The following is a 13,795-nucleotide window of genomic DNA, read 5'->3' as shown; positions in this document are numbered from 1 at the left end:
ATATATATTCAAAGGGTAAGGTCTTAAAAAAATACCTTTAAAAATAACTTTGAGTCTTAAAAATTAGATGCTTATAAATTAAATCTATAGGAAAAGTAACTAAAGGTCTATTTTTAATTTTAAGTTTTAAAGAAATATTTTAATAAGCTTTAGAAGATTTATTTTAAATTCGATCTACTTTAGAAGTATTAAAAAATATTTAAAAAACTTTTAGAACAAAAGTTTCCTCTTAAAATCATATATATTATACTTTAATATAATGGTTTTGAAATATAATGGTTTTTAAACAAAAATTTTAAGGCAAAAACTATTTTTTAATAATTCAAAACTAAAAACCAAGCAAGCCTTCTATTAGAAAGTATTTTTCCCAAGGCTTGCCTGACTTTCAAAAATATTTCCTCCCAAAGCCTTAAAGATAGTTTTCTAACATTTGTTTACTATTTTTCAAACGTTAATTTATGGCAATTTTGAATCCAATGTGCAATTGGCATGATCACATGGAAATGTATGGGCCAGCAGTACCCCAAGTGTTTGCATTTCCGAGCTGACTAAGCCACAAAATGACTTTCGACAGGTACGATTTTTGGTCTGGGCCTGGTCTAGACACTCTAGACGGTGTTTGGCTTTTTGTTTGCCCAATTTGCGTCATTAATTTGTTTGTGGAACTCTAATCAAACGAAGCCGGCGAATGGTCAATACAAATATTTTACAAAAAACTAAGCAAAAAATTGCAATACAAAGTAAGAAGGAATTCAAAATACCACAACTAATAAACAAATAAAATGAATGTTACTAGGCAAGTTGCATACTTTACATAACCCCATGAAATTTATGCTTTAAATGATTTCCATTTACAGATATGCTATATGTGTGTTTTTTTTTTTTTTTTTGTGGGATGATGATGACACCGCAATTGCAGCCATTCCAGCTCCAGCTCCAGCTCCAGCTCCAGCTCTGGGGGTTCAGTGGGTTCAGGTGGTAGCTTGGGTAGCCCGGGCACACTTCTACGAGTATTGCTCCATCCAGTCGCGGATCTTTCGGCTAATGGGGAAACTCAACCTGTCGCTGAATCGCATGGATGCGATATCCATGAGTCGGCAGCTTCGCTTAGGACATCCAAGCACTGAATATTGGGAGGAGGAAGTCTCATATCTTATACACTTTACTGATTTAAAAATTAAATAATAAATACCAAACTTGTAATAAGATCTTGAAGCTATCAGATATGAGAAGAATACCCCTTGGAAAGAGTATTAAAAGAAATAGGTACAAGTATGCTTGCTCGACTGACTGCCTGTGGGTGCTCATCTGCGGAATTATATAACCGATACTGGCAGTTTGCCTGGCAGTTAGTTGCCAACAATGTTGGGAGCTCAGTAAACATCTGCTAACAGCCAGTAATAAGCTGTCTGGGAAAATAAAAGATATAGACAAAAATTATGAAACCAAAATGGGGAATTATGATTCATAATTTTTAACATTTGAAGCTATAGTTCTATTAGTTCTTTTAATTTAAAATTATTATTACTTGTAGCGAAGTCTCCTAATAAAATTCCACTTAAAAAACACCTTATCTGAGGTGCGAGAAACAAGTTGACACTTTTAATGAGCCATAAATTCATTAAAACGATAAAGCCTTAAGCTCTTTTATTTAAGATGCTTTTCTGTTGATCTTGGCTCGAAGCTGAAGCCAAACTTGGCCAAGAAAAGCTCTATCGTTTAGACCAGACCACAACCCGGAGAAAGCTTTCAGTCTTTTCAATTTCTTGCTGAATAAGTTCGCGCTGAAAACTCGTGAAGGGGAAATGCAAATAATAGTTGTTTGTTTTGTTATTTTTTTGGGAGGCTAAGGCAGGGGAATCGAAGTTAGGGCTCTGGTATTGGCCAACCGACTTTAACTTGGCTTTTGGATGCTGCTGCTGGTGGCTGGGAGGAGTACCAAGCAATATGCCAAAATCCATCGAACTGGGCCAACGAAAGTGCAACGAACTAAATGGGGACGCCAGCGAGTCTGGGCCAAGCCAAAAATAGGAGCGAGGACCAAGTCATTGGGTCAAAAACAAGCCAAACAAAAAAAAACAGAGAAATGGATGCATAGAGTGAAATAAAAATAAAAAAAAGAGGATGTATATTGAAAAGTATGACCCCAAGGAGGGGGGGGTCTCTGGGAAAAAGGCAGAAAAACTCCGTGGCGCCAACAAATTTTATTGCAACTCTCGAGTGGCCATGGCCAGGTGGGTTACTGGGGTTACCGGGCTACAGGATACTACATACATATATATATAAAGGATACTGGATGGCTGGCAACTACTGGCAGAAAATAAACAAAATGCAGAAGGCAAATTCGCTGGCAAATCAAACAGTGAGCGAGCAAAAGACTTTAGTTCCCAGGCAGTCAAAAGGTCATCATCGCCCTCAAAAAAAAAAAAAAACAAATAAAAAAGGAATATATAGAGGATATATGTATACTGTTAGCCACAAGAAAGGGAAGCCTTCAAGTGGCGGCATGCTTAATCCCAAATTGTATCTTTAAGTTGGGTTTTTCGTCCTGTTTTACGAGTTTCCTGCTCAATGAAGTTGCACGTGCTTTGTGCCCCTTGCCCCAATAAATCTGTTAGCCTGAGCTCCCTTCGACCCACACCGACTCCCACCGAAAAAAAGCAACCTTTTCCTTTGTCTGGCTTTGCTCTTTTCGATGACCTGGCCCAAACAAAAAAATACAAAAAAAATATTCGAGAGAAGGGGAGCTCGAACTTTGTACTGAGATGAAGGTTAGATACTCTTTTTATCCTAATTTGAATGAGGATATAGTTGTCCGATCTTTTTTAAACTTTTTAATAAGAACAAGTACATTTTAGTAAAGCTTTGTGAAAAGTTTCAAGTCGATAGGTTTAAAAATGACGGACTCATCACAACCTCCCCTAAGAGTATAAATACAAAGCCCGACCCCGACCTCTCATACACCTCATATATACATAAGTGCGATTATATGAGGGAGCTGAGGGGCCAGAGAGGTCAGCAACCCAAATCGACCCGAAAACTTCTTTGTCGGGGTCACCTTTAAGTCGGCAAATACAAAATCACTTTGAAATACAATTACTCTCAATTAACAGTGTAATGAAGCGCAATCGGTAAAGCCAGGGGGATTAAACTTTTATAAAAATCGTTTGAGGTAAAGTTTCTGTTTTGGCTTACGGATGTATGGCTTTAGGAGGGCAGATTTCCCAAGTTCTTTTGATTAAAAATATAAGACTCTGTTGGCCCGGAGGATTAGGCCAACTTGTAGCTCAGTAATTTCTTTATAACACCACCAGCCACCAACCACCACCCACGCACCAATTTCAATTAATGTCAATTGTTTCAATTGTCTTCTAGTTAATTGTGTACTTTGAGGAACCTGTTTCCCCCATCTCTGTTAAATTTCCTTAAACAAATGTCATTTTGAATATCAATTGGCGGTGGATTTGGTTTTTTTTTTTTTGTGGCAACATCTACCCTTCCAACCTTGCAACCTTCCACCCTTCCAAGCCAAACTACTCTGGGGACTTGTCGCTAAATAAATATGACACTCGAAAATTGAAATCCCTCGAAGAGTCCTCCCTTCTTTATATCTAAATGTAAATGATAAAAGATTCTAAATTGCCAGAGCACTTTGTGGGTTTTTTTTCCTTAGTCTGATGATTGGAAATTCACTTTTTCCACATTTTTTTTCACATTTTTTTCCATGGGAGTGTGTGTGGGTTTGTTTGGTTGCGTGCAATTTGCGTTTATTTTAGGCGCGTGGATAAGGCGCATAAGAAATATGCAAACACACACACACACACAGGGAGAGGATATCCAGGCTACCCAGGAAAACCTCCCAGGATACCCAGGACCTCCGAAAAAAATTCACATGGAGCCTTGTGCAAACATATCAATGCAAATCATCGCCGAGAGAGGATCTACCTGGGAACTGAACTGAACTGAACAGAAAAAAAATAATAAACCCCCTCCGCTGAAATTGGTCTGGCTCGTTGGCTTGGATAAGGAAAGTAAGTCCCATATCACTTGGCCAGCATGGGTATCTCATTTTTCCTTTTTTTTTTTTTTTGGTTTCTGGTTTTTTTACTTTCCGTCAGCAGCTCACCTGGCCGGGTTCTTACAGGTGTTGATGATAAAGCGATTTAGCGCTAAACTGCGTAGCTCAGCGAAAGGAGAACAAGGATTGACCGGACACGTGTCCTAGTTTTTGGTTAAGATTACCATAGAGTACCAAGGAAGAGAGTTCCACTAACAATAGACACTACAAAAAATATTCTTTTCATTTAATTATTAATCAAGAAAAACTAATAGGGATTAAGGATTAAAGGATTAAAAAAGTAGTCAAGAGTTTGGAAAAAAAGGTGGCTGCATAAATCTTCAATTATAAGAAATCATAATCTTAAATTTATAAGATAAAAAAACATAAGAATCTAGTATTTTTTAAACATTTTTAAGCTTCAAGCTGGAACCAAACTCTACAGGACTCTACAGGATATCATAGGAGCCAAAAAATAGATGATAATTCTTATTCTAATTATTCTTATTCTAATTATTCTTATGCTACAAATATAAAAATAATACATCGAAAAATCTTAAAATATTTCTAAATTAAATTTAGAAGCAAAAAATAACATAATCCAGTCCAGGGTATTAAAAAGTTTACCCAAAAAGCCCTGAAAACCTGAATAGAACCAAAAAATGGGCCGAAAAAAAAGGCGTTAGCAGGCCGAGGAAAAACAAAGGCGTTGGCCACGCCCACTGGGCGTCATGTGTGCGTAAGTGTTTCCTCCCAGGTGTATCTGTGTCCTTCTCCCAAAGTGTGTGTGTGTGTGTGTGTGTACAAACAAGCCATTTCCGGCAGAGAAACAAGGACAGAGAAATGGAGAAAATGGCGGAACGCAGGACCTCTTCACTGAGTAACTGAGAATGCGAATTGTGAGAATGCTGCAAGCGATTCCAGGAGTGGAGAAAAAAGGACTATGACTATAAGCACCGCCGTGAGCCCAAGTGTCCTGTATATCCTGAAGCACAGTGGTGCAAGAGTGGCTGCCATCTGCGGTAATAGCCCTAAAGATGCCAGTCATAAATTACTGAAAATGGTCTTCTCTAAATACTGCACTATCCTCCACAAAAAGGACACTTAATGGGTGGAGTTTTGTGTATAATTATTACCGGAAGTTGCATTATTCTTTAGACAGTGTATACAGTTTGGTTTTAACTACGAGGAAGATCCTGGGAGGAGCCTCCTTGCCATTCGATAAGTACACCCCGAGGGCGGGAATCGGGCCCCATTTGTAGACTTAACGTTCCTGGGGAGGCCATCGAACATCGAATATTGAACGATGTACACATTTGAACAGGAAAACAAGCGAATAAGGAATAAGGACACAGGACTTGGGGCAGGACGAGGGACGAGGGTGTATTGGGCATCAATTGGAAGTGAAATGACGACACTGACGACAGGAAGGCCATGTCGTTGAATCGAGAGCCAAATGCTAATGTGTAATTAGGCATCCACTCGTGATGTCCTTAATGATATCCTGTGTATCCTCCATCCAATATGTGTATGTGTGTGTGTGATGTGTTTGAGGCCTTTCTGCCCAGGTGCCCAGGCAGCCTACCAGATCCTGGGGATATCCCTAAAGGGATTCGACTCCGCATACAAATCACAGCGCACGCCCTCAATTATTTATTGCCCGTTATTAGCATCACGACCGTGACTGTGGGCCTGATTGATGCCCCGCCATTTCGAGTCCACAGATTTCGTCTCAGATTTGAATTGGATTCGTTATCCTGGCAAAGACACTCACTCCTACACTTCTACACTCCTTTTGCACGCAATGCAATGCAATGCAATCTAATTGCCGAAACGAACTCTGGCTGGCTGGCTGGCTGGCTGGCACAAGGCGCATTAATCATACGCCGCGTGTGTCGCAGGACACTTGATAAATGGTAAGCAGTCAGCTCCGAGAGCTCAAATGCAGCTGCACTGGACTGGCCCAGGATAACCGTCATCCCAGCCAGCATTCTTTGGCAAAACAATTTGGGAAAGTATGCCCCAGGCAACAAACGGCCACAACTGGCGAGAACTTTCCGCAAAAACCTTCCTCTCTACTTCAAGCTCTTAAAAATAAAAGCGAAAGAAATGGCCTTCCTCCAGTGTAGCTCCTCCAGATGGGATTCTGTGATACCTGGTACTCGATACTCAGTGTACTTGAAGGCCAGTGGACTGTGGCCTTCAAAGGGGTTCGATGGGCCACGTCATAGATTTTCTTTTAATTTAAAATGAAAAACAAATAATTAAAAAAAAAACTATATTATATAATATAATTATTACAACAAAAATATATTACAACAACAAAATATTACAACAAAAACATACTACAACAATAACTATTGCAATAAAACTAAAAAAAAAAAATTTAATTTTCCGAGTTTCCAGGCCTGTTTAAGTGCCACCTATGAGAATCGAGGAGGAGGGCGCTATTTTATTTAATTAATTATTTTAATTATTTTATTAAATTACTACTAAACTAAAATCTTGTTGGCAATGTTCTTATAAGCAAATATACCGGAAAATTGTATTCTTCATTGCTATTCGACTTCGTGGCGGCCAAAAAGTATGCTACGGAAATATGAATGTTTACATTTTCCGATTTTTAATTTGTAAACAAACCGGTTTTTTCTTTAAAAATTATAGAAGGATTTAGTTTCTTTACAAGCTAAGTAGGCTTATATACCCTGGCAAGTACATAAAAGTTTATATTTTAAAGTTATATAAAAGATATAATAAAACTAAACAAAAAACATAATATTTAATCCTCTTTATACCTACAAAAGTATACATAATATAATAAGTTAGGCTCTGTCCTTGTATAATATCTAAGCCCCTTTCTGTAACCCCCATATACCCTTTGAAACAATTAAACTACAGGGTATACCCAAAAAAAAAAAGAAACACCACCTTTAGCATAAACTTCAAAGTCGGTTGGGAAACAAAAGTTAATGTTGTAAGTGCCCGAATCAATTTGGTGGCTACACCCACAAATTCCAAACACAAGTTATTGAACCAAGAATTTTTTATAAATATTAAAAAAAAAACAGAAAAAAAACGAAAAGTCAGTCGAAGAAAGTCAGTCCTTATTCGAAAGTTACCCGGAACAGAGGAGGAGAGCATGTCGAGTCGAGGTGTCTTTCATTCATCAAATTAGTCGGATAATTAAAGGCGAGTAAGGTGAGAAGCCACACAGGTGAAGCAGAGCAGAGAGCAGAGTTCGCTTTCCATTTGCGGAGTCAGAGGACGCGTGGCACATGTCCTTTACTTAGCTCGTCCTGAAAGCTGACATTCCCGACCCGAAACACACGCAGTGGACAAAAGCCGTGGGCCATATGGCCTCTGCATCGTATCTCACACTCGACTCCACACCACTCCTCCTTTTGTGAATGCCAGTGGCAGTGGCAGTGGCATGCAAATGCAACTTGCCACATCCTGCCCCCCACTCTGACACCCTGCTTCTCATCCAAACCTGCCACACGTGTCTAACTACATCAAGTTATTAGCGCTAATAGAGCCTAAGTGAGGGATTAGATCGATGTTATGACTCCTGGCCGCATCCAAGCCGAGCAATCAAGCCAATAGCACACTCAGGAAATTGTTGGCATTAGTTTTGAAGCACTACTGCCGTCAATTAGGGGCCACAATTATCAAAGTACAACAAAATTTTTGGCTAATGTAATTATCTGGTAATGAGCTACGCAAAACTTTTCGCCCCAAAATTCGCCCAATTCATCGCAATTCTCAATTAAGTAGTCCTTCTCTCTTCAAAATGAATTCAAACTTTAATTACTAATTAAAATCCATGGAATTTCTTTAAAATTTCAATACTCCGAATAGCTCTGATGGCTGATGGCCTGATGGCTTTCGGTTTACCATTCAAATTGCTAATTTAAGTGAATTATTAAGTGCCTTTGGCTGGAATTTTAAATAATTTATTTGCTGGTGTATATCATAATAAGATTATAAGAGATTGTTTAATATTTGGGTGCTTGGAAAGTGAAAATTTGTGGCTTTAAAAGTTTATTCAAATATTTATAAAACATTTTCAGTAAATAAATATATCTTTTACTCTTTACTCTTTCCTGTTAACTCTTTTTTAATAAAATTTTTAAGTATTTAGATATTTTAGGGTATATATATTAAATTGTTAATATATATATTATCATAATTCACTTCATAAATCCTAACATTGAGCCCTTCCTTCCCATTCTATTTTATATTTTTTAACTTAACAATCTTTAAAATCTACCCTTAACTATATTACAATTTATATTATAATTTATATCATGTAAGGAATTTAAAAATTAAATAGCTAAAGTAATTAAATTACTTTTAAAATAATGTATTTAAAGAAAGAAGAAAGGAAATACATTTTGTTAGTTCTTTTAGAAGATTAAATAGCTTTTTATTTATAAACAATTATATTTAAATGTTTACCTGTCTGTTAAATAAAATAATCTTTGAATATTATCAATTTTAAACAAAGTCTTGGTTCAATTTAAGTTAAATCTAACTTTTAACTATTTTTTAGCAACTATTTTAACACACATACATATGTCCAAAAAAGAATACTTTTGAAAAAGAAATCTCAAGAAAATGAATTACTTTCTAAATAAAAAATAATAAATATTAAAATCTCTTGAATTATCTGTAAAATTTTTCAAGTGTCCCTGCAACATGGCGACATCCTGCGGCACCTGTTGTTGTTGTTTTTGTTGTTGCTTTTGGCTGTGATACCTGACAGGGCACTTTCAAGCGGTGATGAATGCGCTGCCACAACAACAACAATAACAACAACAACAATAACAATAACAACAATAACAACAACAACATGATCAACAAGAGAAGTAACAACAACAATGTCCTGCTTCCTGCTACAGTGACAGTGACGACATGTCAACGACTTCCTCCGCTGCTTCCGCTTCCGGAGGCTTCAGGTGAGCTCTGGCAGTGCCTTCCGTTTTTATTTTCCCTTTTTTTTTTTTTCTTTTCTTAAACAGACAGACGATCTATTTAATAAAATTATTGCCCAGCATCGTGTGAAACTTTTGATATTTTACATTTAATTTGACAATAATTAATTGAATTGTTTCGCCGGCAGACCGAAAAAGTTGTTCGTCCCCCATTCCCATCCCGGTGGCAGTAGACATTAAACGCAGCTGCCACAGCTATCTGTATGTATTTGTATTTGTATCTGGAGTGGGAGTGTGTGGGTGTGGGTGTGGGTGTATCTATGAGTTTGCTGGGTTGCGTGCCGCCATTAAATGTCACAGTGATTTGAAAGCTGCGTGCCACCGCGAGCCAGAGCTCGCTCTCCAAAACATCCTTACTTTTTATTCAGAAAGCTATATAGCTTTGGATCCGACACAAAGTTGTTGTTGCGCCGAAAACTTTTCTTTAAGGTAATTTGCTGGGATTTTATGGGCAGAAGGCAAAAGGCCCAAGCACGTCGAACCTGAAAATAGACAAAGACAAATGATGGGTGTCCTGTAGAAGTCCTTAACGGCAGCCAACTGTCACTCAGGTGCGATTAAATCGCTCTACGTCTCACCTGCAAGCCGTCTGCTTTTATTTCACTTCAAAGCTGGATTTGAAATCAATAATTAAATGTCCTGAAAGCAGCCGAATAATTTATATCACTTTTAAATAAATCAATTTTCAGATATTTAAACGTTTAATGGGAGAAGTCTTGGAAGCAAGAAGGTTGCATACCTTAAGGCGCTTATGTCCTGCGGGGGAAAAAGAAAGATAAAGTTCCTTTGGAGATTTGTTGGCATGAAATACTTAATGTTTTGATACCTGCTACTTGGGGGAGTATAGAGTATATTTTTTCTTTCTGTAAAGGTGTAAGTATTGGGAATTTATAGTAAGAACCTACTGAAGTATATTTATTTCAAAGAATATTACATAAATCTGGTATCTGACTTAGTTAAAAACCTTTCCAAAAATCTCTACTCAAGTACCGGTTATCTATAGTACTGATAATTCATAGTACTTTTTTCTTCCAAGTCGGATAGCTTAAAAAACAGTACCCCCAAGTACCAGGTATCTATAGTCTCAACTGAAAACTTCAACTATTTTTTATTCGTTCTGGCTTTTTCTTGCAACTTGTACTACGACCTTTTCAATTACTCCCACTCATTTCCTCATCCATCTCCGTGTCTTCTTGTGGCAATTTAAAACTAAAACTATACATTCCATTCCATTCAGCAAGTTGGTCCTTTAGTTGAGTAATTAGCGTGAGCTGCAAGCTCCAAGAGACAGAGCTCAAAAACTCCATTCTCAATCGCATTCGCATTCGCATTGGGGCATCAAACTTGCCACCGAATGCTGCAAGTAGAAAAGTTTTCTATGCTCCAGTTTCGAGGGGATTGGGTCAGTGCCAAGTGCCAAGTGCAAAGTGCCACAAAAATAAGAAAACACATTTTCAAAATTGATTGGTGGCCAAAAGTAGAAAGTACAAAAATACAAAAAAATATAAAATGAGGGCAACTAGAATTGTGGTGGCGCCTTGACGCATTTTGTGTGGCAATGTGGTTCGGGGGAGGGTCAGATGGAAGTTCATTGCCTGCAATGATTGCACACAATATTCGAATACCAGTAACGAGTACCCAGTACCAGGACGATGACGTTGCCAGCTTGTTATTAGCCATTAACTTTTGTTGCCAGCAAAACATTGATAAACAAACTCTTGATTGAAAACCAACAAAGCGCATAGCTCAGTAGATTTCCGAATGGCCCCCAGAGAATGGAAAATACTCTTTGGGATGAAAACTGAGGCTGCTAGGGGATGGTAGGATGGTAGGATGCTGGGAGGCATAAAGGAAAACAATGAGGCTGGCGTATCTAAATGTTGAACGAGCGTGGGCGGCATATTGCAGCTAATCCAGCCTCCATCCGCCCCCATCTGTTCATCCGTTTCATTGTCCTTTCTATTCCTTTTCATTTGGCCTCCTCGCCTCCTCCATTAATTAAGGAAGTCGAAGTCGATTCGATGGCTGAACCAAAAAGGGGCCACAAATTCCCAGACAAACCTCGGGCACTGCAGCCCCTTTGCAGGCCTTTGATGTTCTCACATGACTTTCGGTCTGTCTGCGACTAAATGCCACTCCACAGCCTGGATGCACAGATGGATTTCCCAAAATTAGGGCCAACAACTACTCATTAAAAGCAGATAACAAAGCCCAAAAGGCTCTAAGGCTTTTTGGAAAGGGAATACGTACAGGGTTTCAACTCCTAATTGGGCATAATATTTTTGTATTTTTAGAGAAACTATTTTTAATAAAAATTTAATGATATTTGAGGCTATAAGATAGGGTTTATATCGTACAACCCTATAATATTTCAATCAATTGCAAACCAAGATAGGAACCTGAGATCGACTCCCTTTTAGAAAAACTATCCTTTCTTTGCAAGTTTTGGACAAAAGACAATTGCAATTGCAATTGCAACTGCTGAAGGATAATGTAAGGAGAGAACGGCTGCAAGGCGTTAACAAAGTCACCAACATTGTGAGAACTCGGTCAATGTTCAATGAGCTTAGCCAGATGATTCCTTGGGAGCCACTTCCCTTTGTTCGGCTTTGTTCAGCGATGCTGGCTCCGTCTCTTTTGGTGGGGCATGGCATGGTGTGGCATGTGGCATCTGAAAATCCCTGGCGAGTGCAAAAGATTAAGATTATGCAAATCGAAGTACAACATGCAAAATGCAACAAAAGGCAAACAGCACAGAACAACGGGGCTGAGAGTGGGTGGTTCGGTTTTTTTTTGTTTTGGGGTGGTGGTTGGGTGGTTGCTTTTTGGGTGGATTTTGGGTGGTTTTGTGTGTTAACTGTTAGCTGACACAACTGACAATATGTAAGCCGCCTGACCCCTCCGGCAATCTCAGTGGGAAGGCGCAGTGACATTAATGATGTCAGGGACTCTGAGCAGGACCCAGACAGAGGACACAGACAGTGATACATATTCCAGATACGGATACAGATACAGAGAGGCTGCTGCACGGCCGGATGAAGATGTATGTATATTCTCCGAGAGCCATAATCTGATGTGGTTCTTTAAAGTCGCCTTCGAAACATCAACGCCTAATCCGATTGAATTGAATTCTGTGTCTGATTCTGGCTGGTCATGGTCAGAGGGTGCCCATTAATCATAATACAGTGCCCACCATATCCTACTCCAATAATATGGCCAATATATACGTATATAAATCACATCTCGTTCGATCCGGAAAGTTTTCGGGCGAGGCTTTTGGTTTAGGCCTCATTAATGTAGGCCCAAAATGTCAAATAAGTGAAGGATATTGCTTTATTTTATGCGATTTTATTTGCACACAACCTCACCCAGACTCACCCACACTCGAATATACTCACTAACACTCACTCACACACTCACAAACACTCACTCACACACTCATAGAAGTAAGGAAGGAAACGTTATTGCTTACATACGTCAATCGCAGTTGGAGAAGCAAAAGTTGAAGACGCGTAAATTGGGCCGAAAAGGACCAAGGAAAGCAGGAAGGAAGGAAGGTCCTGCCATCCCCACCAGTCACAGACACAGACACAGACCAACACAGAGGAGGAGATAAGGAGGCAAAGCAAAACACAAAACACACAACACAAATAATAATAAAAGAAGTTAATGAGATTGGAATACAATAAAACTTAAGCGCATTTTTAAGGTTGAGTTTTTCCCGACTTAAGCCCCGGGAAAATCGATTGCTCCCGTCGGTTTTTTTTTTTTTTCAGGCTGGCGATAGGATATAGAAGAGGGGGTGGAGGAGGCGGTGGCAAGCAGCTGACAGGACAGCAACAGGATCCTCTGCCTGGGAGTCCGGACAGGCCGGGACAACGACAAATTGTTTGGGCCTGTCTCGAGACCAAAGGCGCAAATGCAGGCGCCACGAGAGGCGTTTATGCGGAGTTACAGGATATGAATTAAATCAAGGACATGCGGACAGAGGGACAAAGGGACAGGACTAAGAAGGCTATGAAGGATAGGCTGTTTAAGATTCTAAATCAAAGGATTTAAGACTGAGCTTTTAAAGTAGAAGTAGAAACAGACTAGTACCAAGACTAGTAACAGAACCCTGATACAAATTATAGAGTGATAGGTTATTTTATTTTGCAGATATAGTATCTCAAGTTAGAGACTCTTTATCTTTTCTGGAACTTCACGATGGCATAAACCCATAACCCTCAATTTTTTCTCACTTTCCTCAAACTCTATGTTTGCAGAGGGTGGGATGGGACTTTTGGTTTGGGGTGTTTTGGAGTGAAGGGCTGAGGAGGAAGTCCTCTTGGGTGCTAAGATGATGAGTCCTGGCCAGGGCAGTCACAAGCTGTGGCCACAGCTGAATCATGGCAACTTATTGAGCCCAGGACTCCCACACCAGCACCCACATCTACATCCACATCCAGAGAATCGGAACCATTCCGGACACTCGATGTCCGGCAGTCGGCATCGGGCATCGGGCATCGGGGGATTGGGGATTGGCTCTCATTAAACTTGGCATTCAAATCACATCGCTAGGCCAGGGCCTAGGCAAACTTCACTTTCACTTGGGTGCTGCTTTCTCTGCTTTCGCTGCTTTCCACTTCGAATCACATTGACTGGATGGGATGGGATGGGTGGGATTTGGATTCAGATGTGCTGGCGGTTTGCGGATTCTGGTGGGTGCTGTATGCTGTGTGGGCGTAAGTCAGCTGTCACTCTT

General features: G+C 39.4%; 1 long non-coding RNA gene across 1 annotated transcript; it reads left to right on the top strand.

Annotated features, from left to right (window-relative positions):
- The first annotated feature begins 8,917 nt into the window (after window positions 1-8,917).
- Window positions 8,918-9,255, top strand: LOC123257498. The gene is made up of 2 exons (XR_006507574.1): window positions 8,918-9,015; window positions 9,079-9,255. It is a non-coding gene; the product is annotated as an uncharacterized LOC123257498 (long non-coding RNA).
- The last annotated feature ends 4,540 nt before the right edge of the window (window positions 9,256-13,795 follow it).

This window comes from Drosophila ananassae, chromosome XL (assembly GCF_017639315.1).
Source record: "Drosophila ananassae strain 14024-0371.13 chromosome XL, ASM1763931v2, whole genome shotgun sequence".
Taxonomy (NCBI): Eukaryota; Metazoa; Arthropoda; class Insecta; order Diptera; family Drosophilidae; genus Drosophila; species Drosophila ananassae.
Note: the sequence above shows the minus strand (reverse complement) of the source record. Positions and strands in the feature narration are given on the sequence as shown.